The sequence below is a fragment of the Macaca thibetana genome, chromosome 9 (genome assembly GCF_024542745.1).
Source record: "Macaca thibetana thibetana isolate TM-01 chromosome 9, ASM2454274v1, whole genome shotgun sequence".
NCBI lineage: Eukaryota > Metazoa > Chordata > Mammalia > Primates > Cercopithecidae > Macaca > Macaca thibetana.
In genome coordinates, this window is record NC_065586.1 from 107,905,154 (window position 1) to 107,918,942 (window position 13,789).

The window sequence follows — 13,789 nt, forward strand, 5'->3', positions numbered from 1 at the left end:
CTCTCATCACTCTGATCTTGCTTCCTACCAGTTTCTAACTTGGTGAATTCACCCCAGCCTGGAACATTCTAACACCCTGCTGCCTGAGAGCCTAGATAATCACTGTTCTCCCTGTCTAGAAGTTTCTTCTCCCAGATAGCTAACGGAGAACTGCCTGATTAGGCAGAGGGAAGAGTGACTCCTCTCTCCCTTGGTCATTTTTGCTCCAGCCACTCCTTACCGGAGGCACTGCCCCTGTTGATCCTCAAATGTGTGCAGCCTTGTGCCTCAGGGCCTTTGCCTTTGCTGTCCATTCTCCTTGGAACAGCTTCTCCCAGGTATTTGGCCAGGTTACCACCTTGAACTTGCACTGCAGTGCCTTGATCTCTGCCCAGATGTTACAGTCTGAGAAACGCTCACTTCACCCTGATTTCCTTGTTTCTTATCTTTTCTTTTTTACTTTGTTTTGCTTTGCTTCTTAGCACTTATTACCATCTGATATATTATTCTATGTTTACCTGCTTTATGGCCCTCCTCCCTGCAATAGAATCTAAACTACCACAAGTACTGGAACTATATCTTTTTTGTGTGGTCATCTTGTCATTTATGAAATGAGTGATTAATAAGTATTTGTTAAATAAATGGGTTGACAGATGAACGAGTAGCCCTATGAAACAGGAATAAATATCCACATCTTACAGATGAGAAACGAACAGACTGCCAATCCAACACAGTCAGCAACCAGTACAAATGAGATTCAAGTCCAGGTCCATGCTCTTAACCACAGACTAAACTCTTTGATTGATAGCATAGTCCCTTCCTGATGTCCCCTGGAGTTGCAGTACCGTGTAGTAATAGACAAGAGAGAACGAAGTAGGTGCTAACTCCTCTTTCCCCTCCAGACAGGGATACTAGTGAAACTCTCTCCTCCTTCTGAAGAGGGATTAAGAACACTTTCTAATTTTGCAGATCTTAGAAGGAAAGACAAAATTAAGTAGATGCCAGATCTTGGTGGTTTCAATTTAATTACAAGAGAAGTAGGTTAGTGACTTTTGTAGGTTCCAGAACAATTTCTGATTATCATAGGGTTATTTAATACATTTTTCTTTATTCCCACATAAAGGCTGGTCTTTCAGAAATATACAGCAAATGCACTTACATAGGAGAAACCTGCAGGGCAGCATAATCTAGCAAACTCCATAAGCAAAGGGAAGTCTTCCAGTCCTGATGGGTTTTCTTCTTTGCGGTGACAGCCTGGCATTTTGGAGACATGACTATGTCAGAAAACATTCTCTCTTCTCTGTGTCTATTTTCAACACAAATACATAAATGAATGACAATATCTCAACCATACTATTACTAGGTGTGTGATGCAGAATTATGTCCCTGAGAAAACAAAGTTGCCTTCACTATCCACAATCCTGCTTGTAACTGTTATTAAATTATTGTAGCTATTCAAACTTGTGTGTGATGTTTGTGAACATATGCTTACATAAGAATGAAAAAGGTGTCTGCCCATACAAAGGAAGTCCTGATGAAAGACAACTTCTTTTGTCATATAAAATAGACAAGACCTCAGAAAAGTGGCTAAAACTTTCCACAAACACTATGTTTTGCACCGGACTTCACTATATTCTCAGAATTCTTTTATTTTCTATTTAGACTCTGTCCTATAAATCCAACCTTCTTAGCACACCTTTCAAGTCATCTCCCACCCTTCATACCCAAGATGCACATTACTTTAGCTAAACCCTCTGTCATCTCTCACCTGGAGGATTTCCATGGTCTGTTAACTAGTTGCCAATCAGTCTAACTAACCTATCATCCACCCCAGTGAATAGCCTTTCTAATCATTTCTCTTCCCTGCACAAAAGCCTCCAGGGGCTCCATCTTATAAAACAGTAGATACCAGGCTTGGTATACTGCTCAACTGGGATGCTTGTAAAAATCTGTAGGATGAGACCCCACCTCTGGGAATTCTGATTCAGCTGGGTTTTTCTAATGTGGAAATCCCAAGGTCTACACTTTGAGGAAACTAATCTAGAGACTAAATTGCAAATTCCTTACCATGGATAACTATGATCTGCCTCCTCCTTATCTCTTAGGAATAATTTCTTACTCTGTTCTCCTTCCCCACCTATCATCCTGCCTTCCAGCTATGCTGACCTACCTTCAGTTCCCAGAACCTGTCTTGTTATTTTAGAATTTATGTCTTTGCTCCATCAGGTTAGAATAATATCTTTCTTCTAACTTATCTGCTTGGTGAACACCTATACATCTTTCTTTATGTGAAAATATTTACAACACCACCATGTTCCCCAGGTAGAATTGATTACTCTCTCCTTTCTGTTTCCATTTTATCCATGTGGACCTCTTTCATAGCTCCTCTAGCACCTAATCGTACACACTTGTTTTCTTAAGAGATTAGAAGTTCCTTGAATTCACGAATAAGAATTCATGTTTTATTCCTCTTTGTAGCCAGGCATCTGGCATTGTTCCTGACACACAGAAAGTGCTCAATAAATGTATGTGTTACAGAATAAATGCAAAAGTAATACAATTTAAGAAATTTATACATTATTTCAAATCATATTAAAGCTGGGAGTCAATTTCCTCCAGCCAATGAATAATGAAAAAAAAAATCCAGAGTTTTACAACACAAAAGCTCATGGACACTCAGTCCTCAGTAGCTTGGGGTACTTCAGTCACTGCCAAACCTTACTTTTGGAGCATTTGTAAAATTCAGAATCTTGAGCCAGTCCTTCAGAGAGTCCAATTCTGAGTTTCTGCAGTGTGGACCCACAAAGCTATGTTAAGCAAGGGCTTCAAGTGGTTCACATGCAGATGGATACCAACAGCACAAGAGGGTGAGTACCCTAAGTGTTGTTTCTCCACCGAAAGACAGCAGGCAAAGCTTGATGCACAAGTCAAATCCTGCAACCCAACACGCTGGCACCTGCCAGTATTAATATAATATAAAGAAGCTTAGCTGTGACAAACACATTTTCCCCCTTACGACCCATTGGAGGTTGTACACACAATTCAGAGTTGTCAAGTCATAGTCTGTAGAAGAGCATAATCATTAAGATGCTAATTGTTGACCATAGAAATGGAAGTTGTAAAGCTTTTGGGGAGTTAATTGCCTGAGTCAGTGGCCCACTCCAGTGAGCCAAGTAGTATGTACACTCTTGGGGGTGCAGAGTCTATGAGTTTCACTCTGTCCTCCAGGAGAAAGGAACTCCAGGAAGCTTGGGGTCAGGCCTGAGATGCTGTGATTTCTTCAAAAGTTAAAGCTTTGCCAGAATCTCTTCCCCACCCTACAACTCTTCCTTGTTGACATTTAAAAGTGAGAAATTTTAGCAGAACTGCTGGGGAGATTACTCCACACCATTACTAGTCATAATAGGAAACTAGTATAAAGGGCCAGTCTCCCCTGACATCACCCCAGCCCTTCCGCTTCCAGGTTTAGCATAAAAACGAATCTTATCAAAACAAGCAGAATCCAAAAGAAACAGGTATTCTGGACAGACCTTCTGGGAGACGTGCCCTACAGAAAAGAAAGTGAAGTGAGGTAAGGGAGTCTTCAGTGACTTGACACCTCCTGCTCCTTCACAGTCCCCGTTGGGATCTGATCCCTATTTGCCAGTAGCAAAGACAAAGGCAGGTAAATCCATTCTCTTTGACCTAAGTTCTGAAGCCTTCTTGATTTTCCCAGGGGTCAGGAGGAAAAAAAAATTACCCCTGCGTGCATTTGTTTTATTCTGCAACTTTGAAAACAGTACCCCGGACATAAGGAAATTGTGGTTATAATTTGGGTTTGGGGAGTTTGGTAAGAAGCCATTTTTCTTAGGCGAAAATCTAAGAAGAAAACAGGCAAGAGGTTTTGTGACTTGGGTAAACATGTTGAAGTAGACATCCTGTGTGGGTAATGCCACCTTCTTAGTCAGATTATATTCATGTGAAGGTGCCCTGAGGAGGGGCCAGGAAATGGCACACAACCCCTGTAATTAGGACTTGCTGCTGGGCCACCTTTTAAGACAGGAAATGTATTAAGCAAAGAAAGCCACGTTAATCATATACTTTGTGGAGAATGCCACCCACCATATCTTCCCACCAGAATAGGTACAGAGAGAGTTGTTAAGAACACTGAAAATAGTCTCCCTTTCTTTTATTTATTCATTTTTAATTGATAAATAATAATTGCATAGATTTATGGAGTACAATGTGATGCTTGATCTATGTATGTACTACAGAAAGACTCAATCAAGCTAATTACCATATCCATCACTTTGCAAATCTATTATTTTTTGTGTGGTGAGAATGTTAACAATCTATTTTAGCAATTTTTACATGTTCGATACCCTTATTGAGCAAATACAATATCTTTCCCAAGAAAATCAAGCACAGAACAAAATGAGTTGGAGATTAGAAATCATTTAATATAATTTTTCTATTTATGTAATTCACATTCCACACCTATTAAACTTTTTTTATGTGCCTGACTAGGTGCTAAGGATTCAAGGACAGATTTATATATGGAAAAACTAAATGTGGTCATTTGTTTGTTGATACTATTAGAGGAGTGGCTTTGGCTTCTTATTTAATGATACTGTACCTTACTTCCTCATTTATAGAATGTAGGCAATAATGACACTTATTTCAGAGGGTTGTTATGACAATTAAATGAGATAACCCACATAAATCAACGAATCTGGTGGCTGGCAGAGAGTACGCATTCCATAAATGCTACCTGCTAGTCCCAGTTACTGCAAGATGCTGGGGTACAGTGATACAACAATACTGACATGCCTGCTGCCCTCTAGGGGCTTACAGTCTGTCATATGTATTAATGTTCCAAAGAGGCTGTAGAAGACCTGTGACAGAGTATAGTCATCACCCAAGGGAACGGTGGTCAATTTGAGCTGGGAGAGCCTGCAAAGCCTCTATCAAATTGGCAGATTGGGACAGAGGCCAAGGGGTACTGGAGAGAGTATTTCAGACAGGCAGATCAGTGTGCAAAAACCAGGTGCAGAAAGCCAGGACTGCTCAGGACATGTAGAGAGTTCCTCTAAGCTACAACACTGAGCTGTGGGCATGCAAAGACTGAAGAGGAAGCTAGAGGCCACATCATGGAGGATTTACATGCCATTTGGTCCTTGCTATGGATTGAATGTATGTGTTCCTTCAAAATTTATATGTGGAAACCTGATTACCAAGATGATTGTATTAGCAGGTGAGGCTTTTGGGAGGTGATTAGGTCATGAGGGTTCCACCCTCTTGAATGAGATTAGTGCCCTTACAAAAGGGCTGGAGGGAGCCAGCTAGGTCCTTTGCCCTTCTGCCTTTTGTCATGTGAGGACACAGCAATAAGGTGCCATCTTGGAAGCCAAGAGCAGCCTTCACCAGACACTGAATCTGCTGGCACTTTGACCTTCAACTTCTCTGCCTCCAGAACTGTGATAAATACATTTTTATTATCTATAAATTGCTGAGTCTGTGGCATTTTGTTAGAGCAGCAGGGATAGACTAAGGTAGTCCTTCAATAAATATTTTTAATTGCCTACCACATGCCAGGCATCATGTAAAGTGCTATGAGGGAAAAATAGAAGAAAACGCTTTGCTTCAAAAGCTATTTACAAATAAGCCTTGCTCAAGGCAGAGTAGATCATAAGTACCATGACATAGAAACCAACAAGGCTGAGGTTCTGTTCCTGCTCCAGATGGTGACTAAGCAAGTTAATTTACCGTTTTTTGGTTCAACTGCCTCATCCGTGGACTGATAATAATAATTCTCCCATGCCTGCTTCACCTGAGAACAAGGAGGGGAGCTCAGAATACCTGAGCGGACAATGATGGGAAGGCACCATGAAAACTGTAAAGCACCACTGACACAGGAGAGGTTATGATGAAAGGATGATGATGTTGGTATTGATAATGGTGAAGATGACGATTATGATGTTAAAGGGGTTGGAGAAGATATGGTAAGCATGGTGAATAAGATTAAAACAATAAGGATTATCGCAATCATTCATCATGATTCCTTCAACAAATTTGCACTGAGGGCCAACTATACGTAGGACACTATGGATACAATAATAAAGGAAATAAAGTACTTGTCTTATTTTTTTCTGGGAGGAAAATTATAAAGTGAGTGATAGTCACATAATTACTAGAGTTTTAGACAGCCAGAAAAAAAGCAGAGAGAAGGGATAGAAAATGGTGGGAAATGGCAATGCTAACAGAGATGGTGATTCTGGTTACAACTGGAATTCCTTAGCACAACTAAAAACCTATATGATCGTCAAGTCCAAGAGGCAGTTTCTAGTGGGCTTCAATCTTTGTCATTGCAGGTGGCGCTTGGTGGCAGACATGTGTTGTTATGGGATTTGTGTGGGCCTGAGTCGAGTACATGGAGTCCAAGATGTAGAAGAAAAGATCTTATAGATGAGATTTCACTAGGTACATTCTGAGTCCAAATGACCAAACAGTCTGGGAAAACAAAGACCCTGGTTGTTTCTTTCATATAAAACATGTTTCTGAAGCTAGTCTTCCTTGTCTCCAAGAAGAATTTCTGTCTAAGTTTCAGGAGTCTGGCACACATTGTAGGTTAGCCACATCAATTTTCCCCACAAGAAATAATAACATTGTCATAATTGACTTTGGCTTTAAACTTGTATTATTGCCCGGAGGGAAATGAAGTTTAGGGTGGGTGGAGAAAGGCTATTAAAACCCCAGGTCTTTCTGCATTTACAAAGAGCATACAATGATGTTATACAGCCCAGTTTTGGCAGCCAGCGTTGGAATCAGCTTGGGCAAACCCTGAGGTAAACACCTGAACATCTGGGAACAGAGAACAGAGAAGTCGAGGGACTGCAGGGAAGCCCAGATACAATTAGTACATTCTACAATATTTTAAAATTTGCTGCATGTGAAAGAAAAGGCTCAGTTGGACTCTGGAACTTAACCAAAAGCAGGGGCCATGTTTTATTCATATTTATGTTCCTCATCTTTTAGTACTGTATCAGGCCAATAAATCAGCAAACACTTAGTTGTTTGAATGAGTGACAGAATAAAAGAGAAAATAAGTGAGTAGAAGAATTAATTAACAGAGACTGGTGTGGAACAGAAGTGAAAGGAATGAGCAGTTGTGGGATCCCATCCAGGCTTCATCTCCACCAGCTGACAACCTGAGCATAGTCTTGATCCGTGTGCCTCGTGAAACGAGGATAATCATCACATCTGAGCTAGCTACTATGAGCATTATAAAGTAATATGTGACATGCTCAATGAAGAGTCAGTATAAATAATCACGTTAATCATCACGCTTGTGATCACTGTAGGAAAGAAGAGTATAGCCCTAATATGATCTATTCCAGAACCAGAAAAGGAATACATAATATAGATATATTTTAATAAAATGAATAATCACATCATCACTTAGCAAAGGCTTTGATCCCATGTCTGATGTATCTTACCATCCTTGAAATATAAAGGAATATATATGTATTTATTGATAACTTAATATGTTTAAGGTGTTAAATGCTACAGGGAAAGCAAAGAATTATAAAACAAAGTCACTATCCTTAAGTTGCTTTTACTACTTAAGAGAAATAGAGAGACACACACACGTGCACCCACTCACACACACGCGCACACCCACTCACAGACACACACACACCTCCACCCCCCCACACACACACATACATCTATGACATCAAGAAATCCAGACTAAGTATGACAGGAGGTCAAGCAGTAGTCAAGACTACTCAAAGGCAAGATAATTGGAGATACTACAGTAAGCACAGCTCAGTTCTACTTTCCTAAGAAGCAGATGTTCTTAAATTGAATGATAAGTAAACAAAGCAATGAAAATGGATGTTTAATAATAAACATTTCAATTTAAAGACTTTAGAAATTCTGAAACATCATTCTAAATAAACTTTGGATCATAGAGGAAATAAACACTGCCATTATAGACTTAGAGAGTAGCTATTATAAAAATTCTGCATATCAAATTTATGAGGTAGTCAAAGCTGTACTCAAAGAAAATTACAATGTCATAAATGTTTTCATTTTTAAAGATCAACACAAAAATATAAAGGAAATAATCATTACATTAAAAACATTAGGAAATTAACAAAATATAATTAAGTAGGAGAAGAGAGTGAATAAATAAAATATGAAAGCAGAAATTAGTCAATCAGAAACCAAAGAAACAACAATTATTAACAGGCAGGGCACAGTAACTCATGCCAGTAATCCCAGCACTTTGGGAAGCCGAGGTGGGAGGATCACGTGAGCACAGGAGTTCAAGACCAGCCTGGGCAACATGGTGAATCTGTCTCCACAAAAAAATACAAAAATTAGCTGGCGTGGTGGTATGTGCCTGTAGTCTCAGCTACTCAGGAGGTGGGAGGATGGCTTGAGCTTAGAAGTTTGAGGTTACAGTGAGCCACGATTGCACCACTGCACTCCAGCCTGGGTAACAAAATGAGACCCTGTCTCACAAAAAAAAAAAAAAAAAAAAAGAATTGTTAAACAAAAGAGGTGGTTATAGAAAATAATCATATACCTAGGGAAAATGTATACATCTTGTGGGGGAAAAGAAATGGAGAGAATTAGGGATTGTGGTGTTGGAGGGACAATATTTCTTCCATTAGAAATGAAAAAGAATTTATAACAGGTAAAAGGGGAAAGGAAAGGAAATACGAGTGGCTTATGCTTGGACTGCTCACCATAGCAGCAGCTAAAAGCAGAAGTAGACCAAGAGGTGAACTTCGGGTCCAGCGGTGCCTGCCACAGTCAACTGTATGATGGTGTTGCATTGAAAAGGTCTTAAATCTTAGATGAGTAAAAAGATGGCCTTTATTCTGTGGCAAAGCAGACTTATAGAACTCTTCAAGGACTCCAAATCCAAAGAGAAAAACAAACTCACACTAGTACCATTTGGAAATCCACCAAGAGAGAAAAGCCAAAGTAAATGGGAGCAGTAATGCTTCTTTTTACAGCTAAGTGGCTAAGAGATCACATGATCCAATCTAGGCCAATAAAACAATGCAAAATGGAAAGACTCTGTCCTCTCAAAGACAGAAGATATTTGTGACTTTCCTAAGCCGATTACCAGAACCTAACCCAAAGGATTTCTTGATGTCAGATACTACAGTAGACATTTGACTTGTAACTTTTTTGAATTGGCTTCCTGTCTGCATGACGTAATGAAAGCCAACACACGAGACTTTGTGCTGAAAAACTCACTGGAAACTGTTTTCTGCAACATAAAGAAATACCTTGAAAACATCCTAGCCTTGAACTCATGCATCATCATCAACCTTTCTATTTGTATATTAAACATCAAGACAAACTTTGGGGATTCCAGCATGACAGTACAACAGTGTACAGACATCAGTGACCTATTAAATATTACAGCCTCTCACTTTACCAGGTAGAAAAAGTCTACCCCAATTTGTGAGCAGTACCATCAGCCACAAAGTTACCTGAGGCCTCTGGTAACTGAGATCTCCACTTAGCCTCATAATCATTCATGCTGTTCTGGTCTTACTCTTGTCTGAAAACACCCAGAACTTTTCTGCTTCTAGAATGACTGCTTACAAAATTCTTCATTATTCACCCATACATATTTCTATCTATCACTGTAATACTCTAAACTCCAACACCCACCTACCACTCCCAAAAAAGAGAGAACCTTGTGACTGTCATGCTCTTACTCGGGAGTTTATTTTTTGGCCTTGCCCTGACCTCCTTGAAACATATTTAGAAAACCAAAATTTAGAACTGTTTGTAAAGAACGCTATTTAAGAACTCAAGAAGGAGGCTACAAAGCCTGATAGGCATCCACAATTCATTCCAACATGCTCAAATTCAATCCTTTCTGTACAGAAGCTGATTCTGTACAAGGTAATGAAACTGTAGCACTTACTAGGGCCTGCCAGTTAACTAAAGACAAAAGGTACCTGTCTTTATAGATAGTAAATATGCTTTGAGAGTGTTGAATGATTAGTGATATTATTTAGAAACAACATGGCTCTTTAACATCCCTGATATATGATTATAAATATGTTCTTGCTAATTTCTCTCTGTTTCTTGGTTTGCCAAGAGCCACTTATTGCTGTAAAGCAGTCACTCTGGCAGCAGCAAAGACAATTGTGTTTGTTTTTCATTTAGTGGATACCCATATATTTATTTTGTGATAGGAGTATCCATTTCACTGGAGCAGTAATTTAAAAATTTGCAAGGCTCTTCCTGTCACACGCAAGTCTCTAATGCCCAGTGAAAATAGAAAGACTGAATGGTAAATTTAATTTGCAAAACTATCACAGACACTTAAGTTGCCATTGTTCAAGGCCTTGCTCTTTAATGGGTGTGAGGTCTACATCAAACAGAAACTCATAGACTATTCCCATATGAGACGGTCATTGGATGCTCTATGTGTCTCAACAACTCACCTACTATCATTTTGCATTGAGTTACCTTGACACCTTTATCCAAAATCAATTGATCATAAAGATATGAATTTATTTCTGGCTTCACAATTTTATCAATATACACATATCCATCCATAAGCCAGTATTGCACTATCTTAATGACACTGTAGTAAGTTTTGAAATTGGGAAGTGTGAGTTCTCCAACTTTGTTCTTTTTCAAAATTGTTTCGGCCATCCTGAGTCCCTTGCATTTTCATTTGAATTTTAAGTTCAGCTTGTCCATTTCTGCCAAAAATGACAACATGGATTTTGATAGAGATTGTGTTGAATCTGCAGATCAATTTGTGGAGCACTGGCATCTTAAAGACCTGACAATATTAATATTTTCCATGAATATGGGATGTCTTTCCACTTATCCAGATATTTTTCAATTTATTTTAATAATTATTTAGCTTTCAGTGTACAATTTTTACATTTCTTTTGTTAAAATTTTCCAAAGTATTTTACTCTTTTTTATTCTACTGCAAATAGAATTATTTTCTTAATGTCACTTTCTGGATTGTTCATTGCTAATGTATAGAAATACAACTGATTTCTTTACATTTGTCTTGTATAACACAAACTTCCTTAATTAGTTTGTTAGTGGTTATGGTTTTTTTTAGGGGATTCCTTAGAATTTCTTATGTAGATTACGTTATCTGCAAATAGAGACAGCGCTACTTTTTCCTTTCCAAAATGTATGACTTTTATTTCTTTTTCTTGCCTAATTCCCCTAACTAGAACCTCTAACACAATGTTGAATAGAAGCAACTATGCTGAACATCAGCATCTTATTCCTGATTTTAAGGAAAAAAAGCATTTGATTTTCATCATCAAGCATGATGTTATCTGTTGATTTTTCACAGATGTTCTATGCATACCATATGGGATATTGCACCTCTAATCCTTCCCTCCTAGGTCTAGTGACACATCCTTTCTCTACATCTTTGCTTACTCTGCCCTAGGGAAAGAAGAGTCATTTCACTGACAGGTGAGTTACAGAAGAGGAACTGGGCATGAGGTATCCAGCCTTCTCCTCTTCCCTCTATCTTGGGAGCTGGGCAACCGCATGAAGCACATTTTCTGCTATGTTTCTTCATGCCTTAAATTTTTAAGGGAAATCCTTGACATGAGGAGGTCTGCAGTTATTCAGAGCTACCTGTGATTAAGTGTCCAATTGTAGGGTTTTGGTATAATAAAATCTATCTATGACATGTTCTTTAGTATCAGCTGTATCATCTTTACCTAGCTGATGCTCTCTATCCTAATTGATTCCTAAGCTGAACGTGGAAAAGGGATGCTATGTGTACCCCTATGAATCCCAAATAAGGACTGAAGGAATACTTTCAGTTCTAGTAAAATGCTATATGAAGAAGACTGAAGACATCCCTGTGTTTAGCTAGGGGAAATAAAGCAATCAGAAAAACTCGACCCTTGATACAAGCTTTACTGTGCTCTCCAACTATACACTTTGAATGACAGAAAAGCTCCTTTATTATCTTAAGCATGGAAAATATATTTGGCTAAACAAGTATAAAATTCTTGGGTAAGATGAAGAGTTGAAGTTGGGTGTGAAAAGAAATGGAGGACTTGAAGGTAAATAGATTATCTTATATTAAATATATTAAATAGATTATAATATATTATTCATATCTTAGATTATGAATTCAAATGCTCTAATGGCAAGGGTAAGATAGTGCCTCTATAAATAATATCAGAGAGGTTTCCTTAGACGGCCAAGGATTTTTATAGCTCATGGACCTCAGTGTAAATCAGTGGCTGCATTGACTCTCTTTACTTGCTTTATAAACAGACAGGTAAAGAGAGGGGGCTGCAGTTATGATTAAAACCTCCCAAAAAGGCTGTCCTATGAAACAGGAAGATTTATTCTAAAGCCTTTATAAAGTAAATCAGAAATAGTTGGAATAGATGGAATGAAATTTAGTCAATGTAAAGATAAAGTAAATAATTAACTCTGCTTTAAAAAATAGAATTGGACACTGCAATGGCAAGAGCTACAGTTTCCGGGAACATTTCAGCAGAAACCAGATGCTCACCTGTAGAGAGTGCTGTGGAGGGAGATTGCCGAATGTGATAGGGAATGAACCAAATATTCCATGTGGTTCCTTCCAGTTCTGAGATTGTAGAATTCAAGAAAGAGCTAGCCTGAGGACGAACCACAACTTTGTAGGCAAAAGACCTGGATTCTAGGCTCAATTCTTCCACTAACTAAGTAGCTATATTACTTTGTGCAAATTTCTTATTCTTTATGAACTGCAGTTCCCTTCCTTGTAAAATGCACATTCAGGAGTTGGAGGAAATAATTGTTATTTAAGCTCTCTTTTGGCTAACAATTATTAGGACTACAGGTAGCGTGATGCCTCCAGCAGCACTATTCACAATAGCAAAGACTTGGAACCAACCCAAATCTGAGCTTTTTGTTTCACAGTCCATCAGTGATAGACTGGATTAAGAAAATGTGGCACATATACACCATGGAATATTATGCAGCCACAAAAAAGGATGCGTTTGTGTCCTTTGTAGGGACAAGGATGAAACTGGCAACCATCATTCTCAGCAAACTATCACAAGAACAGAAAACCAACCACCACATGTTCTCACTCATAGGTGGGAATTGAACAATGAGAACACTTGGACACAGGGTGGGGAACATCACACACCAGGGCCTGTCATGGGGTGGGGAAAGGGGGGAAGGGGGAGGGAGAAATACCTAATGTAAATGATGAGTTAATGGGTGCAGCAAACCAACATGGCACATATATACACATGTAACAAACCTGCACATTGTGCACATGTACCCTAGAACTTAAAGTATTAAAAAAAAATAAAAAAAAAATACTAGGACTGAAACAGAGACATAGAGTGCTGTAAGCACTAAGCAGTGGTATGCAGACTGGCACAGATGAAGCCTTCCTAAGGTGCATGGCACAGTGATGTTCAAGAACCAGCTTGTACTATCTCAGGAGAGCCCACTGAGCACCCTTCTCCAATTTTGAGGTTCAGTGACATGAGGCTGGTATCTTGAGAGTATTTACAACATTGACTTGGCAAAAGCTACAAATCTGAGCTTTTTGTTTCACAGTTTATCAGCACAACTTTGGTTACCAGGCAGTTTTATTGGACTCAACCTTCAGATGGAAGATTTCCTGATAAAGTAGCTGAGATGGTCGTTCAATTTGCTTTCCCTCTACTTTACAGAGGAAAAGCATATTACACACTATTCCTAATCTTCACTAAGAAGCATTACCCCAGGTTGTAGAAACCTTGAGGGCACTAAACAAAGACACATTTTGAAATACTGTTATTGA

At 38.8% G+C, this 13,789-nt stretch overlaps 1 protein-coding gene across 6 annotated transcripts in view; it reads right to left on the bottom strand.

Moving 5' to 3' along the window:
- The window catches only part of BBIP1 (BBSome interacting protein 1), a 1,212,900-nt gene that overhangs the window by 856,169 nt on the left and 342,942 nt on the right, over positions 1-13,789 (bottom strand). The window contains exon 1 of one of the 6 annotated variants that reach the window (XM_050804434.1): positions 7,663-7,666. The exons of the other annotated variants lie outside the window; for them this stretch is intronic. The gene's annotated coding sequence lies outside the window, so the exon portion shown is untranslated. Of the gene's footprint in view, positions 1-7,662; positions 7,667-13,789 lie in introns of those variants that run through there. 6 annotated transcript variants of the gene reach the window in all.